Genomic DNA, 10,535 nt, shown 5'->3' on the forward strand with positions numbered 1-10,535 from the left:
CCATGTTTCCTTGTTCTTCACCACATCAAAATTTTATCATGAGGCAAATTAATATTTTTTAACTTTGGTGATGGGCCCTGCCACACTCCAGTGTTACACAGAAAACATTCTACATGTCTTATCCTACGTCTCCAACCCTGAGCACAGACCCATTCCATAGCTATTTATTCCAGTCCCAGTTTCCAAAAGGCACTTATATCTATTGTGTATAAATAAATATATTATAAAAAAGATTTATTCATAAGATTTATTCATATTCATTAAAGATTTAAATTTTACAACTTAAAACTACAAAGAGCATAATTTTCATCAATAGGAGTACTGCTAAATAAAAAGTGATATGTCTGTAAAGTGAGATAATATGCCATAATAAGTAAAACTATAATGTCATCATTGAAAGAGCAACAAGACATATTGAGGGACTTGCTGTATCACACAGTAGTTCTATTTTTAATTTTTTGAGGAACCTCCATTCTGTTTTCCATAGTGGCTTTGCCAATTTACATGTCCACTGACAGTGTACAAATGTTCCCTTTTCTCTACATCCTCACCAACACTTATTTCTTGTGTTTTTGATAAACATTCTAACAGGTGTAAAGTGATATCTCATTGTGGTTTTGATTTGCATTTTCCTGATGATTAGTGATGTTGAGCATCTTTTCACGTACCTGTTGGCCATTTGGATGTCTTTTTTGGAAAAATGTCAATTCAAGTCCTTTGTCCATTTTTTATTTGGATTGCTTTTCTGCTATCGAGTTGCATGAGTTTCTCATATCTTTTGGATATTAACCTATTATTAGATAGATGGTTTATAAGTTTTTTATGCCCAATTCTTTAGGTTGCATTTTATTTTTTTAATTATTTTTTGTTGTGCCGAAGGGTTTTAGTTTGATGTAATCCCACTTTTTGATTTATACTTTTATTGCTTGTGCTTTTGGTGTCATATCCAAAAAACTTTACCAGGACCAATGTCAAGGAGCTTTTTCCCTATGTTTTCTTCTAGTAGTGGTTGCACAGTTTTGCGTCTTATATTTAGGTCTTTAATCCATTTTGAGTTAATTTTTGTAAGTGGTATAAGATAGGAGTTCAATTTCTTTCTTCTGCGTGTGGTAATACAGTTTTTCCAGCACCATCCATTGAAGAGACTATCCTTTCCCCATTGGGTTCCTTGACTCCCTTGTCAAATTTTTGTTGACCATGTATGCATGCGTTTATTTCTGGGTTCTCAATTCTATACCGTTGGTCTATGTGTGTATTTTAATGTCAATACCATACTGTTTGGATTACTATAGATTTTTAATGAAGTTTGAAATCAGAAATTGTGATGCCTCCAGCTGTTTTTCTTTCTCAGGATTGCTTTGACTATTTGGAGTCTTCTATGGCTTCATACAAATTTTATGATTGTTTTTTCTATTTCTGTGAAAAATTCCATTGGAATTATGACAGGGATTTTATTAAATCTATAGATAGCTTTGGGTAGCATGGACATTTTAACAATATTAATTCTTTAAATCCATGAACATGAGATATCTTTCTATTTATTTTTGTCTTCTCAATTTCTTTCTTTAATTTCTTATAATTTGCAGTATACATATTTTTCACCCTCTTGGCTAAATTTATTCCTAAGTATTTTATTTTTTTAGTGGTATTGTAAATGAAATAATTTTCTTTATTTCTTTTTCAGATAGTTCATCGTCAGTGCATAGAAGCATATCTGATTTCTGCATGATGATTTTTTCCTGAAATTTTACTGAATTTTTTTGTTTGTTTTAATAGTTTTTTTTTGTTAGAATCTTTATGCTTTTCAATATATAAGATCATATTATCTGCCAACAGAGAGAGTTTAATTTCTTCCTTTCCTATTTGGATGCTGTTTATTTCTTTTTCTTGCCTGATTGCAAGAAGCAATTGTTTGAGTTCCCATTTGATTTTTTGGACCCATAATTGTTCAAGAGTGTGTTGTTTAGTTTCCACATGCTTGTAAGTTTTCCAGTTTTCTTTGTGTTTTAAATATCTAGTTTCATACTATTGTGGTCATAAAAAATACTTGGTATGAATTCATTCTTCTTACTTATGCTAAGGCTTGCGCTGTGAATTATCATAAGTCAGTCCTGGAGAATATTATGTGTACACTTGAGAAGAATGAGCATTCTGCTGCTATTGGATGGAATGTTCTGTATGTTTGTTAGATCCATTTAGTTTAAGGTATAGTTCATTGTTTCCTTATTGATTTTCTGTTTGGATGATTGATTCATTGTTGAAAGTGGATTATTAAAGTCCCCTGCTCTTATTGTGAGCCAACCCTTGGAGTCTAGAGGTTAAGATTTTTTCCTCTCACCACTGCAGCCTAGGTTCATTTCCTGGTCAGGGAACCACACCACCCATCTCTCTGTTGTCATATTGTGGTGGCTGTGTGTTGCTGTGATGCTGAACACTATGCCACTGCTATTTCAAATACCAGCATGGTCACCCATAGTGGACAGGTTTCAGCAGAGCTTCCAGACTAAGACACATTAGGAAGAAAGACAAGGCCATCCACTTCCAAAAATATTGGCCATGAAAATTATATGAATAGCAGCAGAGTATTGTCTAACATAGTGTCAGAACGTGAAAGGATGGTGCAAAAAGACCAGGCAACATTTTGCTCTACTGTATAGAGGGTGACTAGGAGTCAGAATTGACTCTATGGCACTCACAACAAACTCATTATATTGTTGTCTTTTTCTTCCTTTTTATCTGTTAGTAATTGCCTAATATATTTAAATCCTCCAATATTGAGTGCGTATATATATTTAGAATTGTTAAATCAGCTTTCTACTCCTTTCTCCCTCTTATCTCCTTCTGGGACTTCAATAATGTGTAGATAGTTTCTTTAAATGGTCTTTCATAACACACATAGGATTTCTTCTCTCTTTTTCATTCTTTTTTCTTTTTGCTCTTCTGACTGTATGACTTTAAATGACATGTCTTCTAATTCATTAATTTTTTAACCTGCTTGGTTGAGCCTGCTGTTGCAGCTCTCTACTGAAATCTTCAGGGCAGTCGTTGTTCTTCTCTAGGATTTCTGCTTATTTTTCCATGGTTTCTATTTCTTTTTAAAAATTTAGTTTTTTTCATTCAATGTTTTCTTAATTTTATTTAGTTGTGTACCTGTGTTTTCTTGTAGTTCACTGAATTTCTTTACAAGGATATTTGAATTCTCGTCAAACAATTCATAGATCTACATTTCTTTAGTGTATGTATTGGAATTTTATTAGTTCCCTCTGGTGGCGTCATGTTTCCTTTATTATTCATGATATTTGTGGTATTGCATTGTGGTCTGCTCATTTATGGATGTAGGCAGCTCTTCCAGTCTTTCAAACTCGCTTTGGCAGGCAAAGCCCTTCACCAGTTGTCTTGTCCAGAGATTCTGGATGGGGAATTTGGTGGTGTCTGTGAACAGGTTTGCTGCTGGAGTGTTTGAGTGGCCTGGTGATGGGGTGGATCAAAAGCCTGGGAGACCAGTCAACCTGGCACTGGGCTCCTCTAGTACACTGGGTTAACAGGTGCCACCTGGTCCCTGGGTTTCTGGGCTTTTACTGGAAGCCTGAGACCACAGGAACTGCCCAGGGCCACTGAGCTAGGCAGTGCTGGCATGTGCCAAGAGCATGGGTTTACTTGAGACTACTGGGAGCTTGGAGACTCAGGAGCTGCCTAGAGCCATGGGTTCTGGCCAGTACTGGGGTGAACCAGGAGCCTGGATTCATAGGATCTGCCTGGGAGCCTGATACCATGGGAGTAGGTCAGTGCTGAGTTGGGCTGGAGCCTGGGTTCCGGGAGCTCCTTGGGAACCTGAGGCCACTGGAGCTGCCTGGAGTTGCAGAAGCCCAGAGGACTGGAGTGAATTGGAGGCCTATGTTCATAGGAGACATTTAGGACCCCAGAGCTGAGGAAACTGCCTGGAGCTGTGAGAGCCTCCTGCGTCCACTTAGCTGCCTGGGGCTGCTGGAGCTGACAGGAACTTAAGTGGGCCAGAGTTTGCAAGGGCTCTCTGAGAACCTGGAGCTGTCACCAACTAGTTTTATTATCAAGTATCCCTGAATAATTCTTCCCAGAAAAAATTATTGCTATTGTGGTTCACCAGATGGTGATCTTTAAAGTTCAAACATTTCTTGTACAGGCATACCTCAGAGATATTGTGGATTCAGTTCTAGACCACTGCAATAAAACAGATATCACAATAAAGTGAGTCATATGAGTTTTTTGGTTTCTCAGTGCTTACAAAAGTTATGTTTATACTATAACATGGTCTATTCAGTGTGCAATAGCATTATATCTAAAAAAACAATTACATACCTTAATTAAAAAACTTTATTGCTAAGTAATGCTAATCATCATCTGAACTGTCAGAAAGTCATCATCTTTTTGCTGGTGGAGGGTCTTGCCTAGCTGTTGATGGCTGCTGACTGGTCAGGGTGGTGGATGTTGAATGTTGGAGTGGCTGTGGGAATTTCTTAGACTAAGACAGCAATAAAGTTTGCCTCATTGATTGACTGTTCCTTTCACAAAGAATTTCTCTGTAGCATACAATGCTGTTTGATAGCATTTTGCCCACAGTAGAGCATCTTTCAAAATTGGGGTCAATCCTCTCAAACTTGGCCGCTGCTTTATCAACTAAGTTTATGTAATATTTTAAATTCTTTTGTGTCATTTCAACAAACTTCACAGCCTCTCACCAGGAGTAGATTCTATCTCAAGAAACTACTTTCATTGCTCATCCATAGTTAGTAGCTCCTCATCCCTCAGTTTTTTCAAGATATGTTAGCAATTCAGTCACATCTTTGGGCAACACTTTTAATTCTAGTTCTCTTGCTATTTCCACCATATCTGTAGTTACTTCCTCCATTGAAGCCTTGAATCCCTCAGAATCACTCATGAAGGTTGGAATCAACTTCTTCCAAGTGTCTGTTAATGTTGTTATTTTGACCTCTTCCCATGAATCATAAATGTTCTTCATGGTGCCTAGAATGGTGAATACTTTCCAGAAGGTTTTCCATTTACTTTGCCCAGATCCATCAGAGGAATCACTGTTTATGGCAGCTATAGTTTTACCAAAATATATCTTAAATAATAAGACTTAAAAGTGGAACTTACTCCTTGATCCGTCAGCTACAGAATGAAAGTTGTGTTAGCAGGCATGAAAACAATATTGATCTCTTTGTACATCTCCACCAGACCTTTGGGGTGACTAGGTGCATTATCAAAAAACGGTAATACTTTGAAAGGAATCTTTTTATCTGAGCAGTAGGTCTCAACAGTGGGCTTAAAATATTCAGTAAACCATGTTGTAGACAGATGTGCTGTCATCTAGGTTTTGTTGTTCCATTTCTAGGGCACAGGCAGAGTAGATTTAGCATGATTCTTAAGGGCCCTAGTGTTTTTGGAATGGGAAATGAACATTGTTTTCAACTTAAACTCACCAGCTGCCCTAGCCCCAAAAGACAGTCAGCCTGTCCTTTGAAACTTTGAAGCCAGAAAGCCAGGCATTGACTCATCTCTAGATATGAAAAGTCCTAGATGACATCTTCTTCCACTAGAAGGTTGTTTTGTCTAAATTGAAAATCTGTTCTTCAGTGTAGCCATATTCATTAATTATCTTAGCTAGATCTTCTGATAACTTGCTGCAGCTTCTTCATTAACCCTTGCTGTTTCACCTTGCACTTATTTTTAGGTTGTTAATTTTTTAAATTATTTACTGAGGTCATAGTAATTTATAACACTGTGAAATTTCAGTTGTACATCATTATTTGTCAGTCACCTTATATATGTGCCCCTTTATGACCACCCCTCAATCCCCTTCCCCTCTGGTAACCACTAATCTGCTCTTTTTGTCCATATGTTTGTTTAGCTTCCACATATATGTGAAATCATATGGTGTTTGTCTGGCTTATTTCGCTTAACATAATACCCTCAAGGTCCACCTATGTTTTTGCAAATGGGATGATTTAGTCTTTTTTATGACTGAGTAGTATTCCATTGTATGTATATACCACATCTTCTTTATCTATTCATCAGTTGCTGGGCACTTGGGTTGCTTCCACATCTTGGCTATGGTGAATAACGCTGCAATGAACATAAGTGTGCATCGGTCTCTTTGAATTGTTGATTTTAAGTCCTTTGGGTACATGCCCAGTAGTGGGTTAGGTGAGTCATATGGTATTTCTATTTTTAATTTTTTAAGAAATCTCCATACTCTTTTCCAAAGTGGTTGCACTAGTTTGCATTCCCACCAGAAAATGCAAATGTTGTCCTTTTCTGGCTTTGGGATCAGGATGATGTTGGCTTTATAGAATGAGGTAGGAAGTGTTCTGTCTTCTTCAATCTTTTGGAAGAGTATGAGAAGGATAGGTATTAAATCTTCTTTGAATGTTTGGTAGAATTCTCCAGAGGAACCATGTGGTCATGGGCTTTTATTTTTTGGGAGATTTTTGATTACTGTTTCAACCTCTATTTGTGATTAGTCTCTTCAGGTTTTCTAATTCTTGATTCAGTTTTGAGAGGTTGTATGAGTCTAAGAATTTATCCATTTCTTTTAGATTGTCCAATTTGTTGGTGTATCGTTTTTCATAATATTCTCTTATAATCCTTTGTATTTCTGTGGTATCCATTGTAATTTCTCCTCTTTCATTGCTAGTTTTATTTATTTGAACCTTCTCTCTTTTATTTTAGTGAGTCTGGCTAAGGGTTTGTCAATTTTGTTTATCTTGTCAAAGAACCAGAGCTTAGTTTCATTGATCCTTTCTATTGCTTTTTTTGTTTGTTTGTTTCTATTTCATTTATTTCTGCTCTAATTTTTATTATTTCCCTCCTTTTGCTGACTTTGGGCTTTGTTTGTTCTTCTTTTTCTAGTTCTGTTAGGTGTAGTTAAGATTACTTGTTTGAGATTTTTCTTGTTTGTTAAGGTGGGCCTGTATTGCAATGAATTTCCCTCTTACGCCCACTTTTGTTGCATCCCATATGAGTGGGTATGGTGTATTTTAATTTTCATTTGTCTCAAAATATTTTTTGATTTCTCCTTTAAATTCCTTTATTGATCTATTGGTTATTCAGTAGCATGTTGTTTAGTCTCCACATATTTGTCACTTTCCCAGCTTTTTTCTTGTAGTTGATTTCTAGTTTCATAGCATTATGATCAGAAAAGATGCTTGATATGACTTCAGTCTTAAATTTATTGAGGCTTACCTTGTGTCCCAACATATGGTATATCCATTTGCATTTGAGAAGAATGTGTATTCTTCTTTTTTGGGGTGGAGTATTCTATATTTGTCTATTAAGTCAATCTGGTCTAGGTTTTCTAGTAATTCCACTATTTCCTTGTTGACTTTCTGTCCGGATGATCTATTCATTGATGTAAGTCGGGTGTTGAGGTCCCCCTTCTACTATTGTGTCGCTGTTAATTTCTCCTTTCATGTCTATTAATAGTTGTTTTACGTACTTTGGTGCTCCTGTGTTAGGTACATATATACTTATAAGCATAATGTCCTCTTGGCAGAGTGTTCCTTTTATCATTATATACTGCCCCACTTTGTCTCTCATTGCCTTTTTTATCTTGAAGTCTACTTTGTCTGATATAAATATGGCTACATATGCTTTCTTTTTTTTTGCCATTAGGTTGGAGTATCATCTTCCATCCCTTCAATCTGAGTATGTATTTGTCTTTAGAGCTGAGATGTGTTTCCTGGAGGCAGCATACTGTTGGGTCTTGTTTTTTAATCTGCCCAGCCACTCTGCGTCTTTTGATTAGAGAATTCAATCCATTTACATTTAGAGTGAGTATTAATATATGAAGGCTTAATACTGCCATTTTATCACTTGTTTTCAGGATATTCTATATTTCTCTTGTTTCTCATCCAGTGTATTTCTGACTGCCAATTCACTTTGTTGATTCTCTATGATGGTTTTCTCGTTATTTATCATTTGTATCTCAGTTTGTATTTTTTGTTTAGTAGTTACTGTGAGGTTTTTATAAAAGATCTCATAGATGAGATAGTCCATTTTCTGATAGCCTATTATCTCCTTAGTCTAAGCAGGTTCCATCCCTTTCCTCTTTCTTGTCTAAGTTATTGCTGTCACAACTTATTCTATTTTGTGTTGTGAGTTTGTGATTAAAATAAACTGTTTATAGTTATTTTTGATGCTTTCCTTCCTTTTTTCTTTAATGTTATATTTAAGTGTTTGCTAATTTGTTCTGATAGAGAGCTGCAATTTTCTGATTTTGTCTATTTATCTCCTTGTTTAAGACTTTGTAAACCCTTTCTTTTTTTTCCAGTATGAGGGCCTTCTTGATCATTTCTTGCAGCTGGGGTCTTGTGGTGATGAACTTCCTCAGCTTTTGTTTATCTGGGAAAGCTTTTATTTCTCCATCGTGTGTGGAGGATAGTTTTGCTGGATAGAGTATTCTTGGCTGAAAGTTTTTGTCTTTCAGAATTTTGAATATATCAATGCACTCTCTCCTAGCCTGTAAGCTTTTTGCTGAGAAATCTTCTGACAGCCTTATAGGGGTTTCTTTGTAGTTTATTCTCTTCTGCCGTGCTGCCCTTAACATTTTTTCTTTGTCATTGGCTTTTGCCAATTTTACTAATATATGCCCTGGAGAAGGTCTTTTTACATTGTTGTAATTAGGAGTTCTATTAGCTTCATTTACACATAATTTCTTCTCCTTCCCCAAGTTTGAGAAGTTCTCAGCTATTATTTCTTTGACCAAGCTCTCTGCTCCTTTCTCCCATTTGCCTTGATAGCAGGGTCAAGGCAGGAAAATCTAGTGTTTTCAGTAAACGCAAATTTTTTACAAGTGCAGGTCATGCAATCTCCAGAACTAGAGTCCCTTATTGAGCAATGGGTAATTTAGAGTTCCTGAAAGTAGGCTTGGGAGACAACCAACTCAGGAATACCATACTTCTTGTAATGGATAAGGATCTCATTACATTCCCCATTAAGGCCTTGTTGATCTGACAGTCCTAGAACTATCCTTATCATACTAAATCTGGCAGTATATATAGTGTGTAGATTAAAAAATGGTTCTCAAAATAGACACCTACTCCTTCTCAAGCTTTGTCTTAATAGACACCCTCACTTCCTTGTTTCTCAATGTATTGATGAAGATATAGACACAGAGTAACAGTTATATAGAATAAAGTAAGGTATTAGCCTTGCTTTTGGCAATAAAAGTTTGTTTGCTGGATATATACCTAATCTGCTATATTGCTGTCTATATATCTATCTTTCTGTCTATCTACATTATCTATCTATCTTGTGGTAGCATAGGAGATACACATGATGGGTAAATATAAATGTGGAAGGGTTTCTTTCCTTCTGCAGTTGACTTAGTGAAAGATCAAATCACCACATGTAATGTACCTATAGGAAATAATGGCTAGAATGAGGAGCACAAGGATAATAAGGGTTGTGAAGACAAAAGCCTTAGGGGCCATAGTATCTGCACAGTAGTGCAGTGTGTGGATCTAAGGTACCAATATGAGAGCATTGCCAAATATATGGATATAGGATACTAGTTAGTGCAGAATTTTGCAGACTGTGGCATATATGTCATATGTCTTAACAGCCAGAAGGATACATTTCACTGTTCTCACTGTCTGGAAAAAATTGCTGGATGGCAAACTTAGATGGTTATGGTCTTATCTGTGCCCCAGATATGATTATGTAACACTGGCAGGATGGAGCCTTTGGTGAAATGCACATGTAGTAATGAAAAGGTGACTGCCTGACACAACATTGGCATGAGGAGCTGAAAATCTAGAGGTGAAAGCAAGAAAATATTCATGTTTCCTAGGATAGTGAACAGGTAAAATATGAGGAAAATGGTAAGGAGAATTAGCTCTAGACTGTGGATGGTAAGAGAAATCTACCAGGATATAGCTTTCTACAGATCTGGTATTGTTCCTTTTCATTTCTTGTAGCCTTGCTTTACCTCATGAGAGGAAGATGAGTGTCTGTGAATAAGATGCAATTGACAACTCCAAAATGGAATGACCCTAGGAGGGAGTGGACATTTGACTAGAAGTTTCGGTAAAGAGACATTAAACAATTATGAGATCTGAGATGCACAATATTTTTGGGAGTTGATTTTTTTGTGTTGACTATGAGTAATTACTAACATTTTCGGTCTTCTTTTCATTTGGTCAGGTTTACAAAATGCATTTTCCAAATGTGAATATGTACAAGAGGAAGAAAACTCAATATTCTTCTTTTCTTTTTGTGATTGAGGAGATTCAAATTTTTCATTTTTCCACTCCTATGTAACCCAAAAGATGTCTCCCTACAGGCCATTGGCATTATGATTTTTATCTCTGGATCAGAGAAAGCCAAGATCACCTTACTGATCATTTTTAAATAAGTAATTATTTTAAACTTGGCCTTACTGGATCTAGACCATATGTGAACTCAATGAGTTTACAAAGGACCAGGCAACACTTTAGAAGGCAGATGATGGGATTATTTTGATATACCCCTCTAATTCCATCGATTCTTTTTAACAT

The sequence above is a fragment of the Ceratotherium simum genome, chromosome 13, assembly GCF_057802395.1.
Source record: "Ceratotherium simum simum isolate JZ-2026a chromosome 13, ASM5780239v1, whole genome shotgun sequence".
NCBI classification, from domain to species: domain Eukaryota; kingdom Metazoa; phylum Chordata; class Mammalia; order Perissodactyla; family Rhinocerotidae; genus Ceratotherium; species Ceratotherium simum.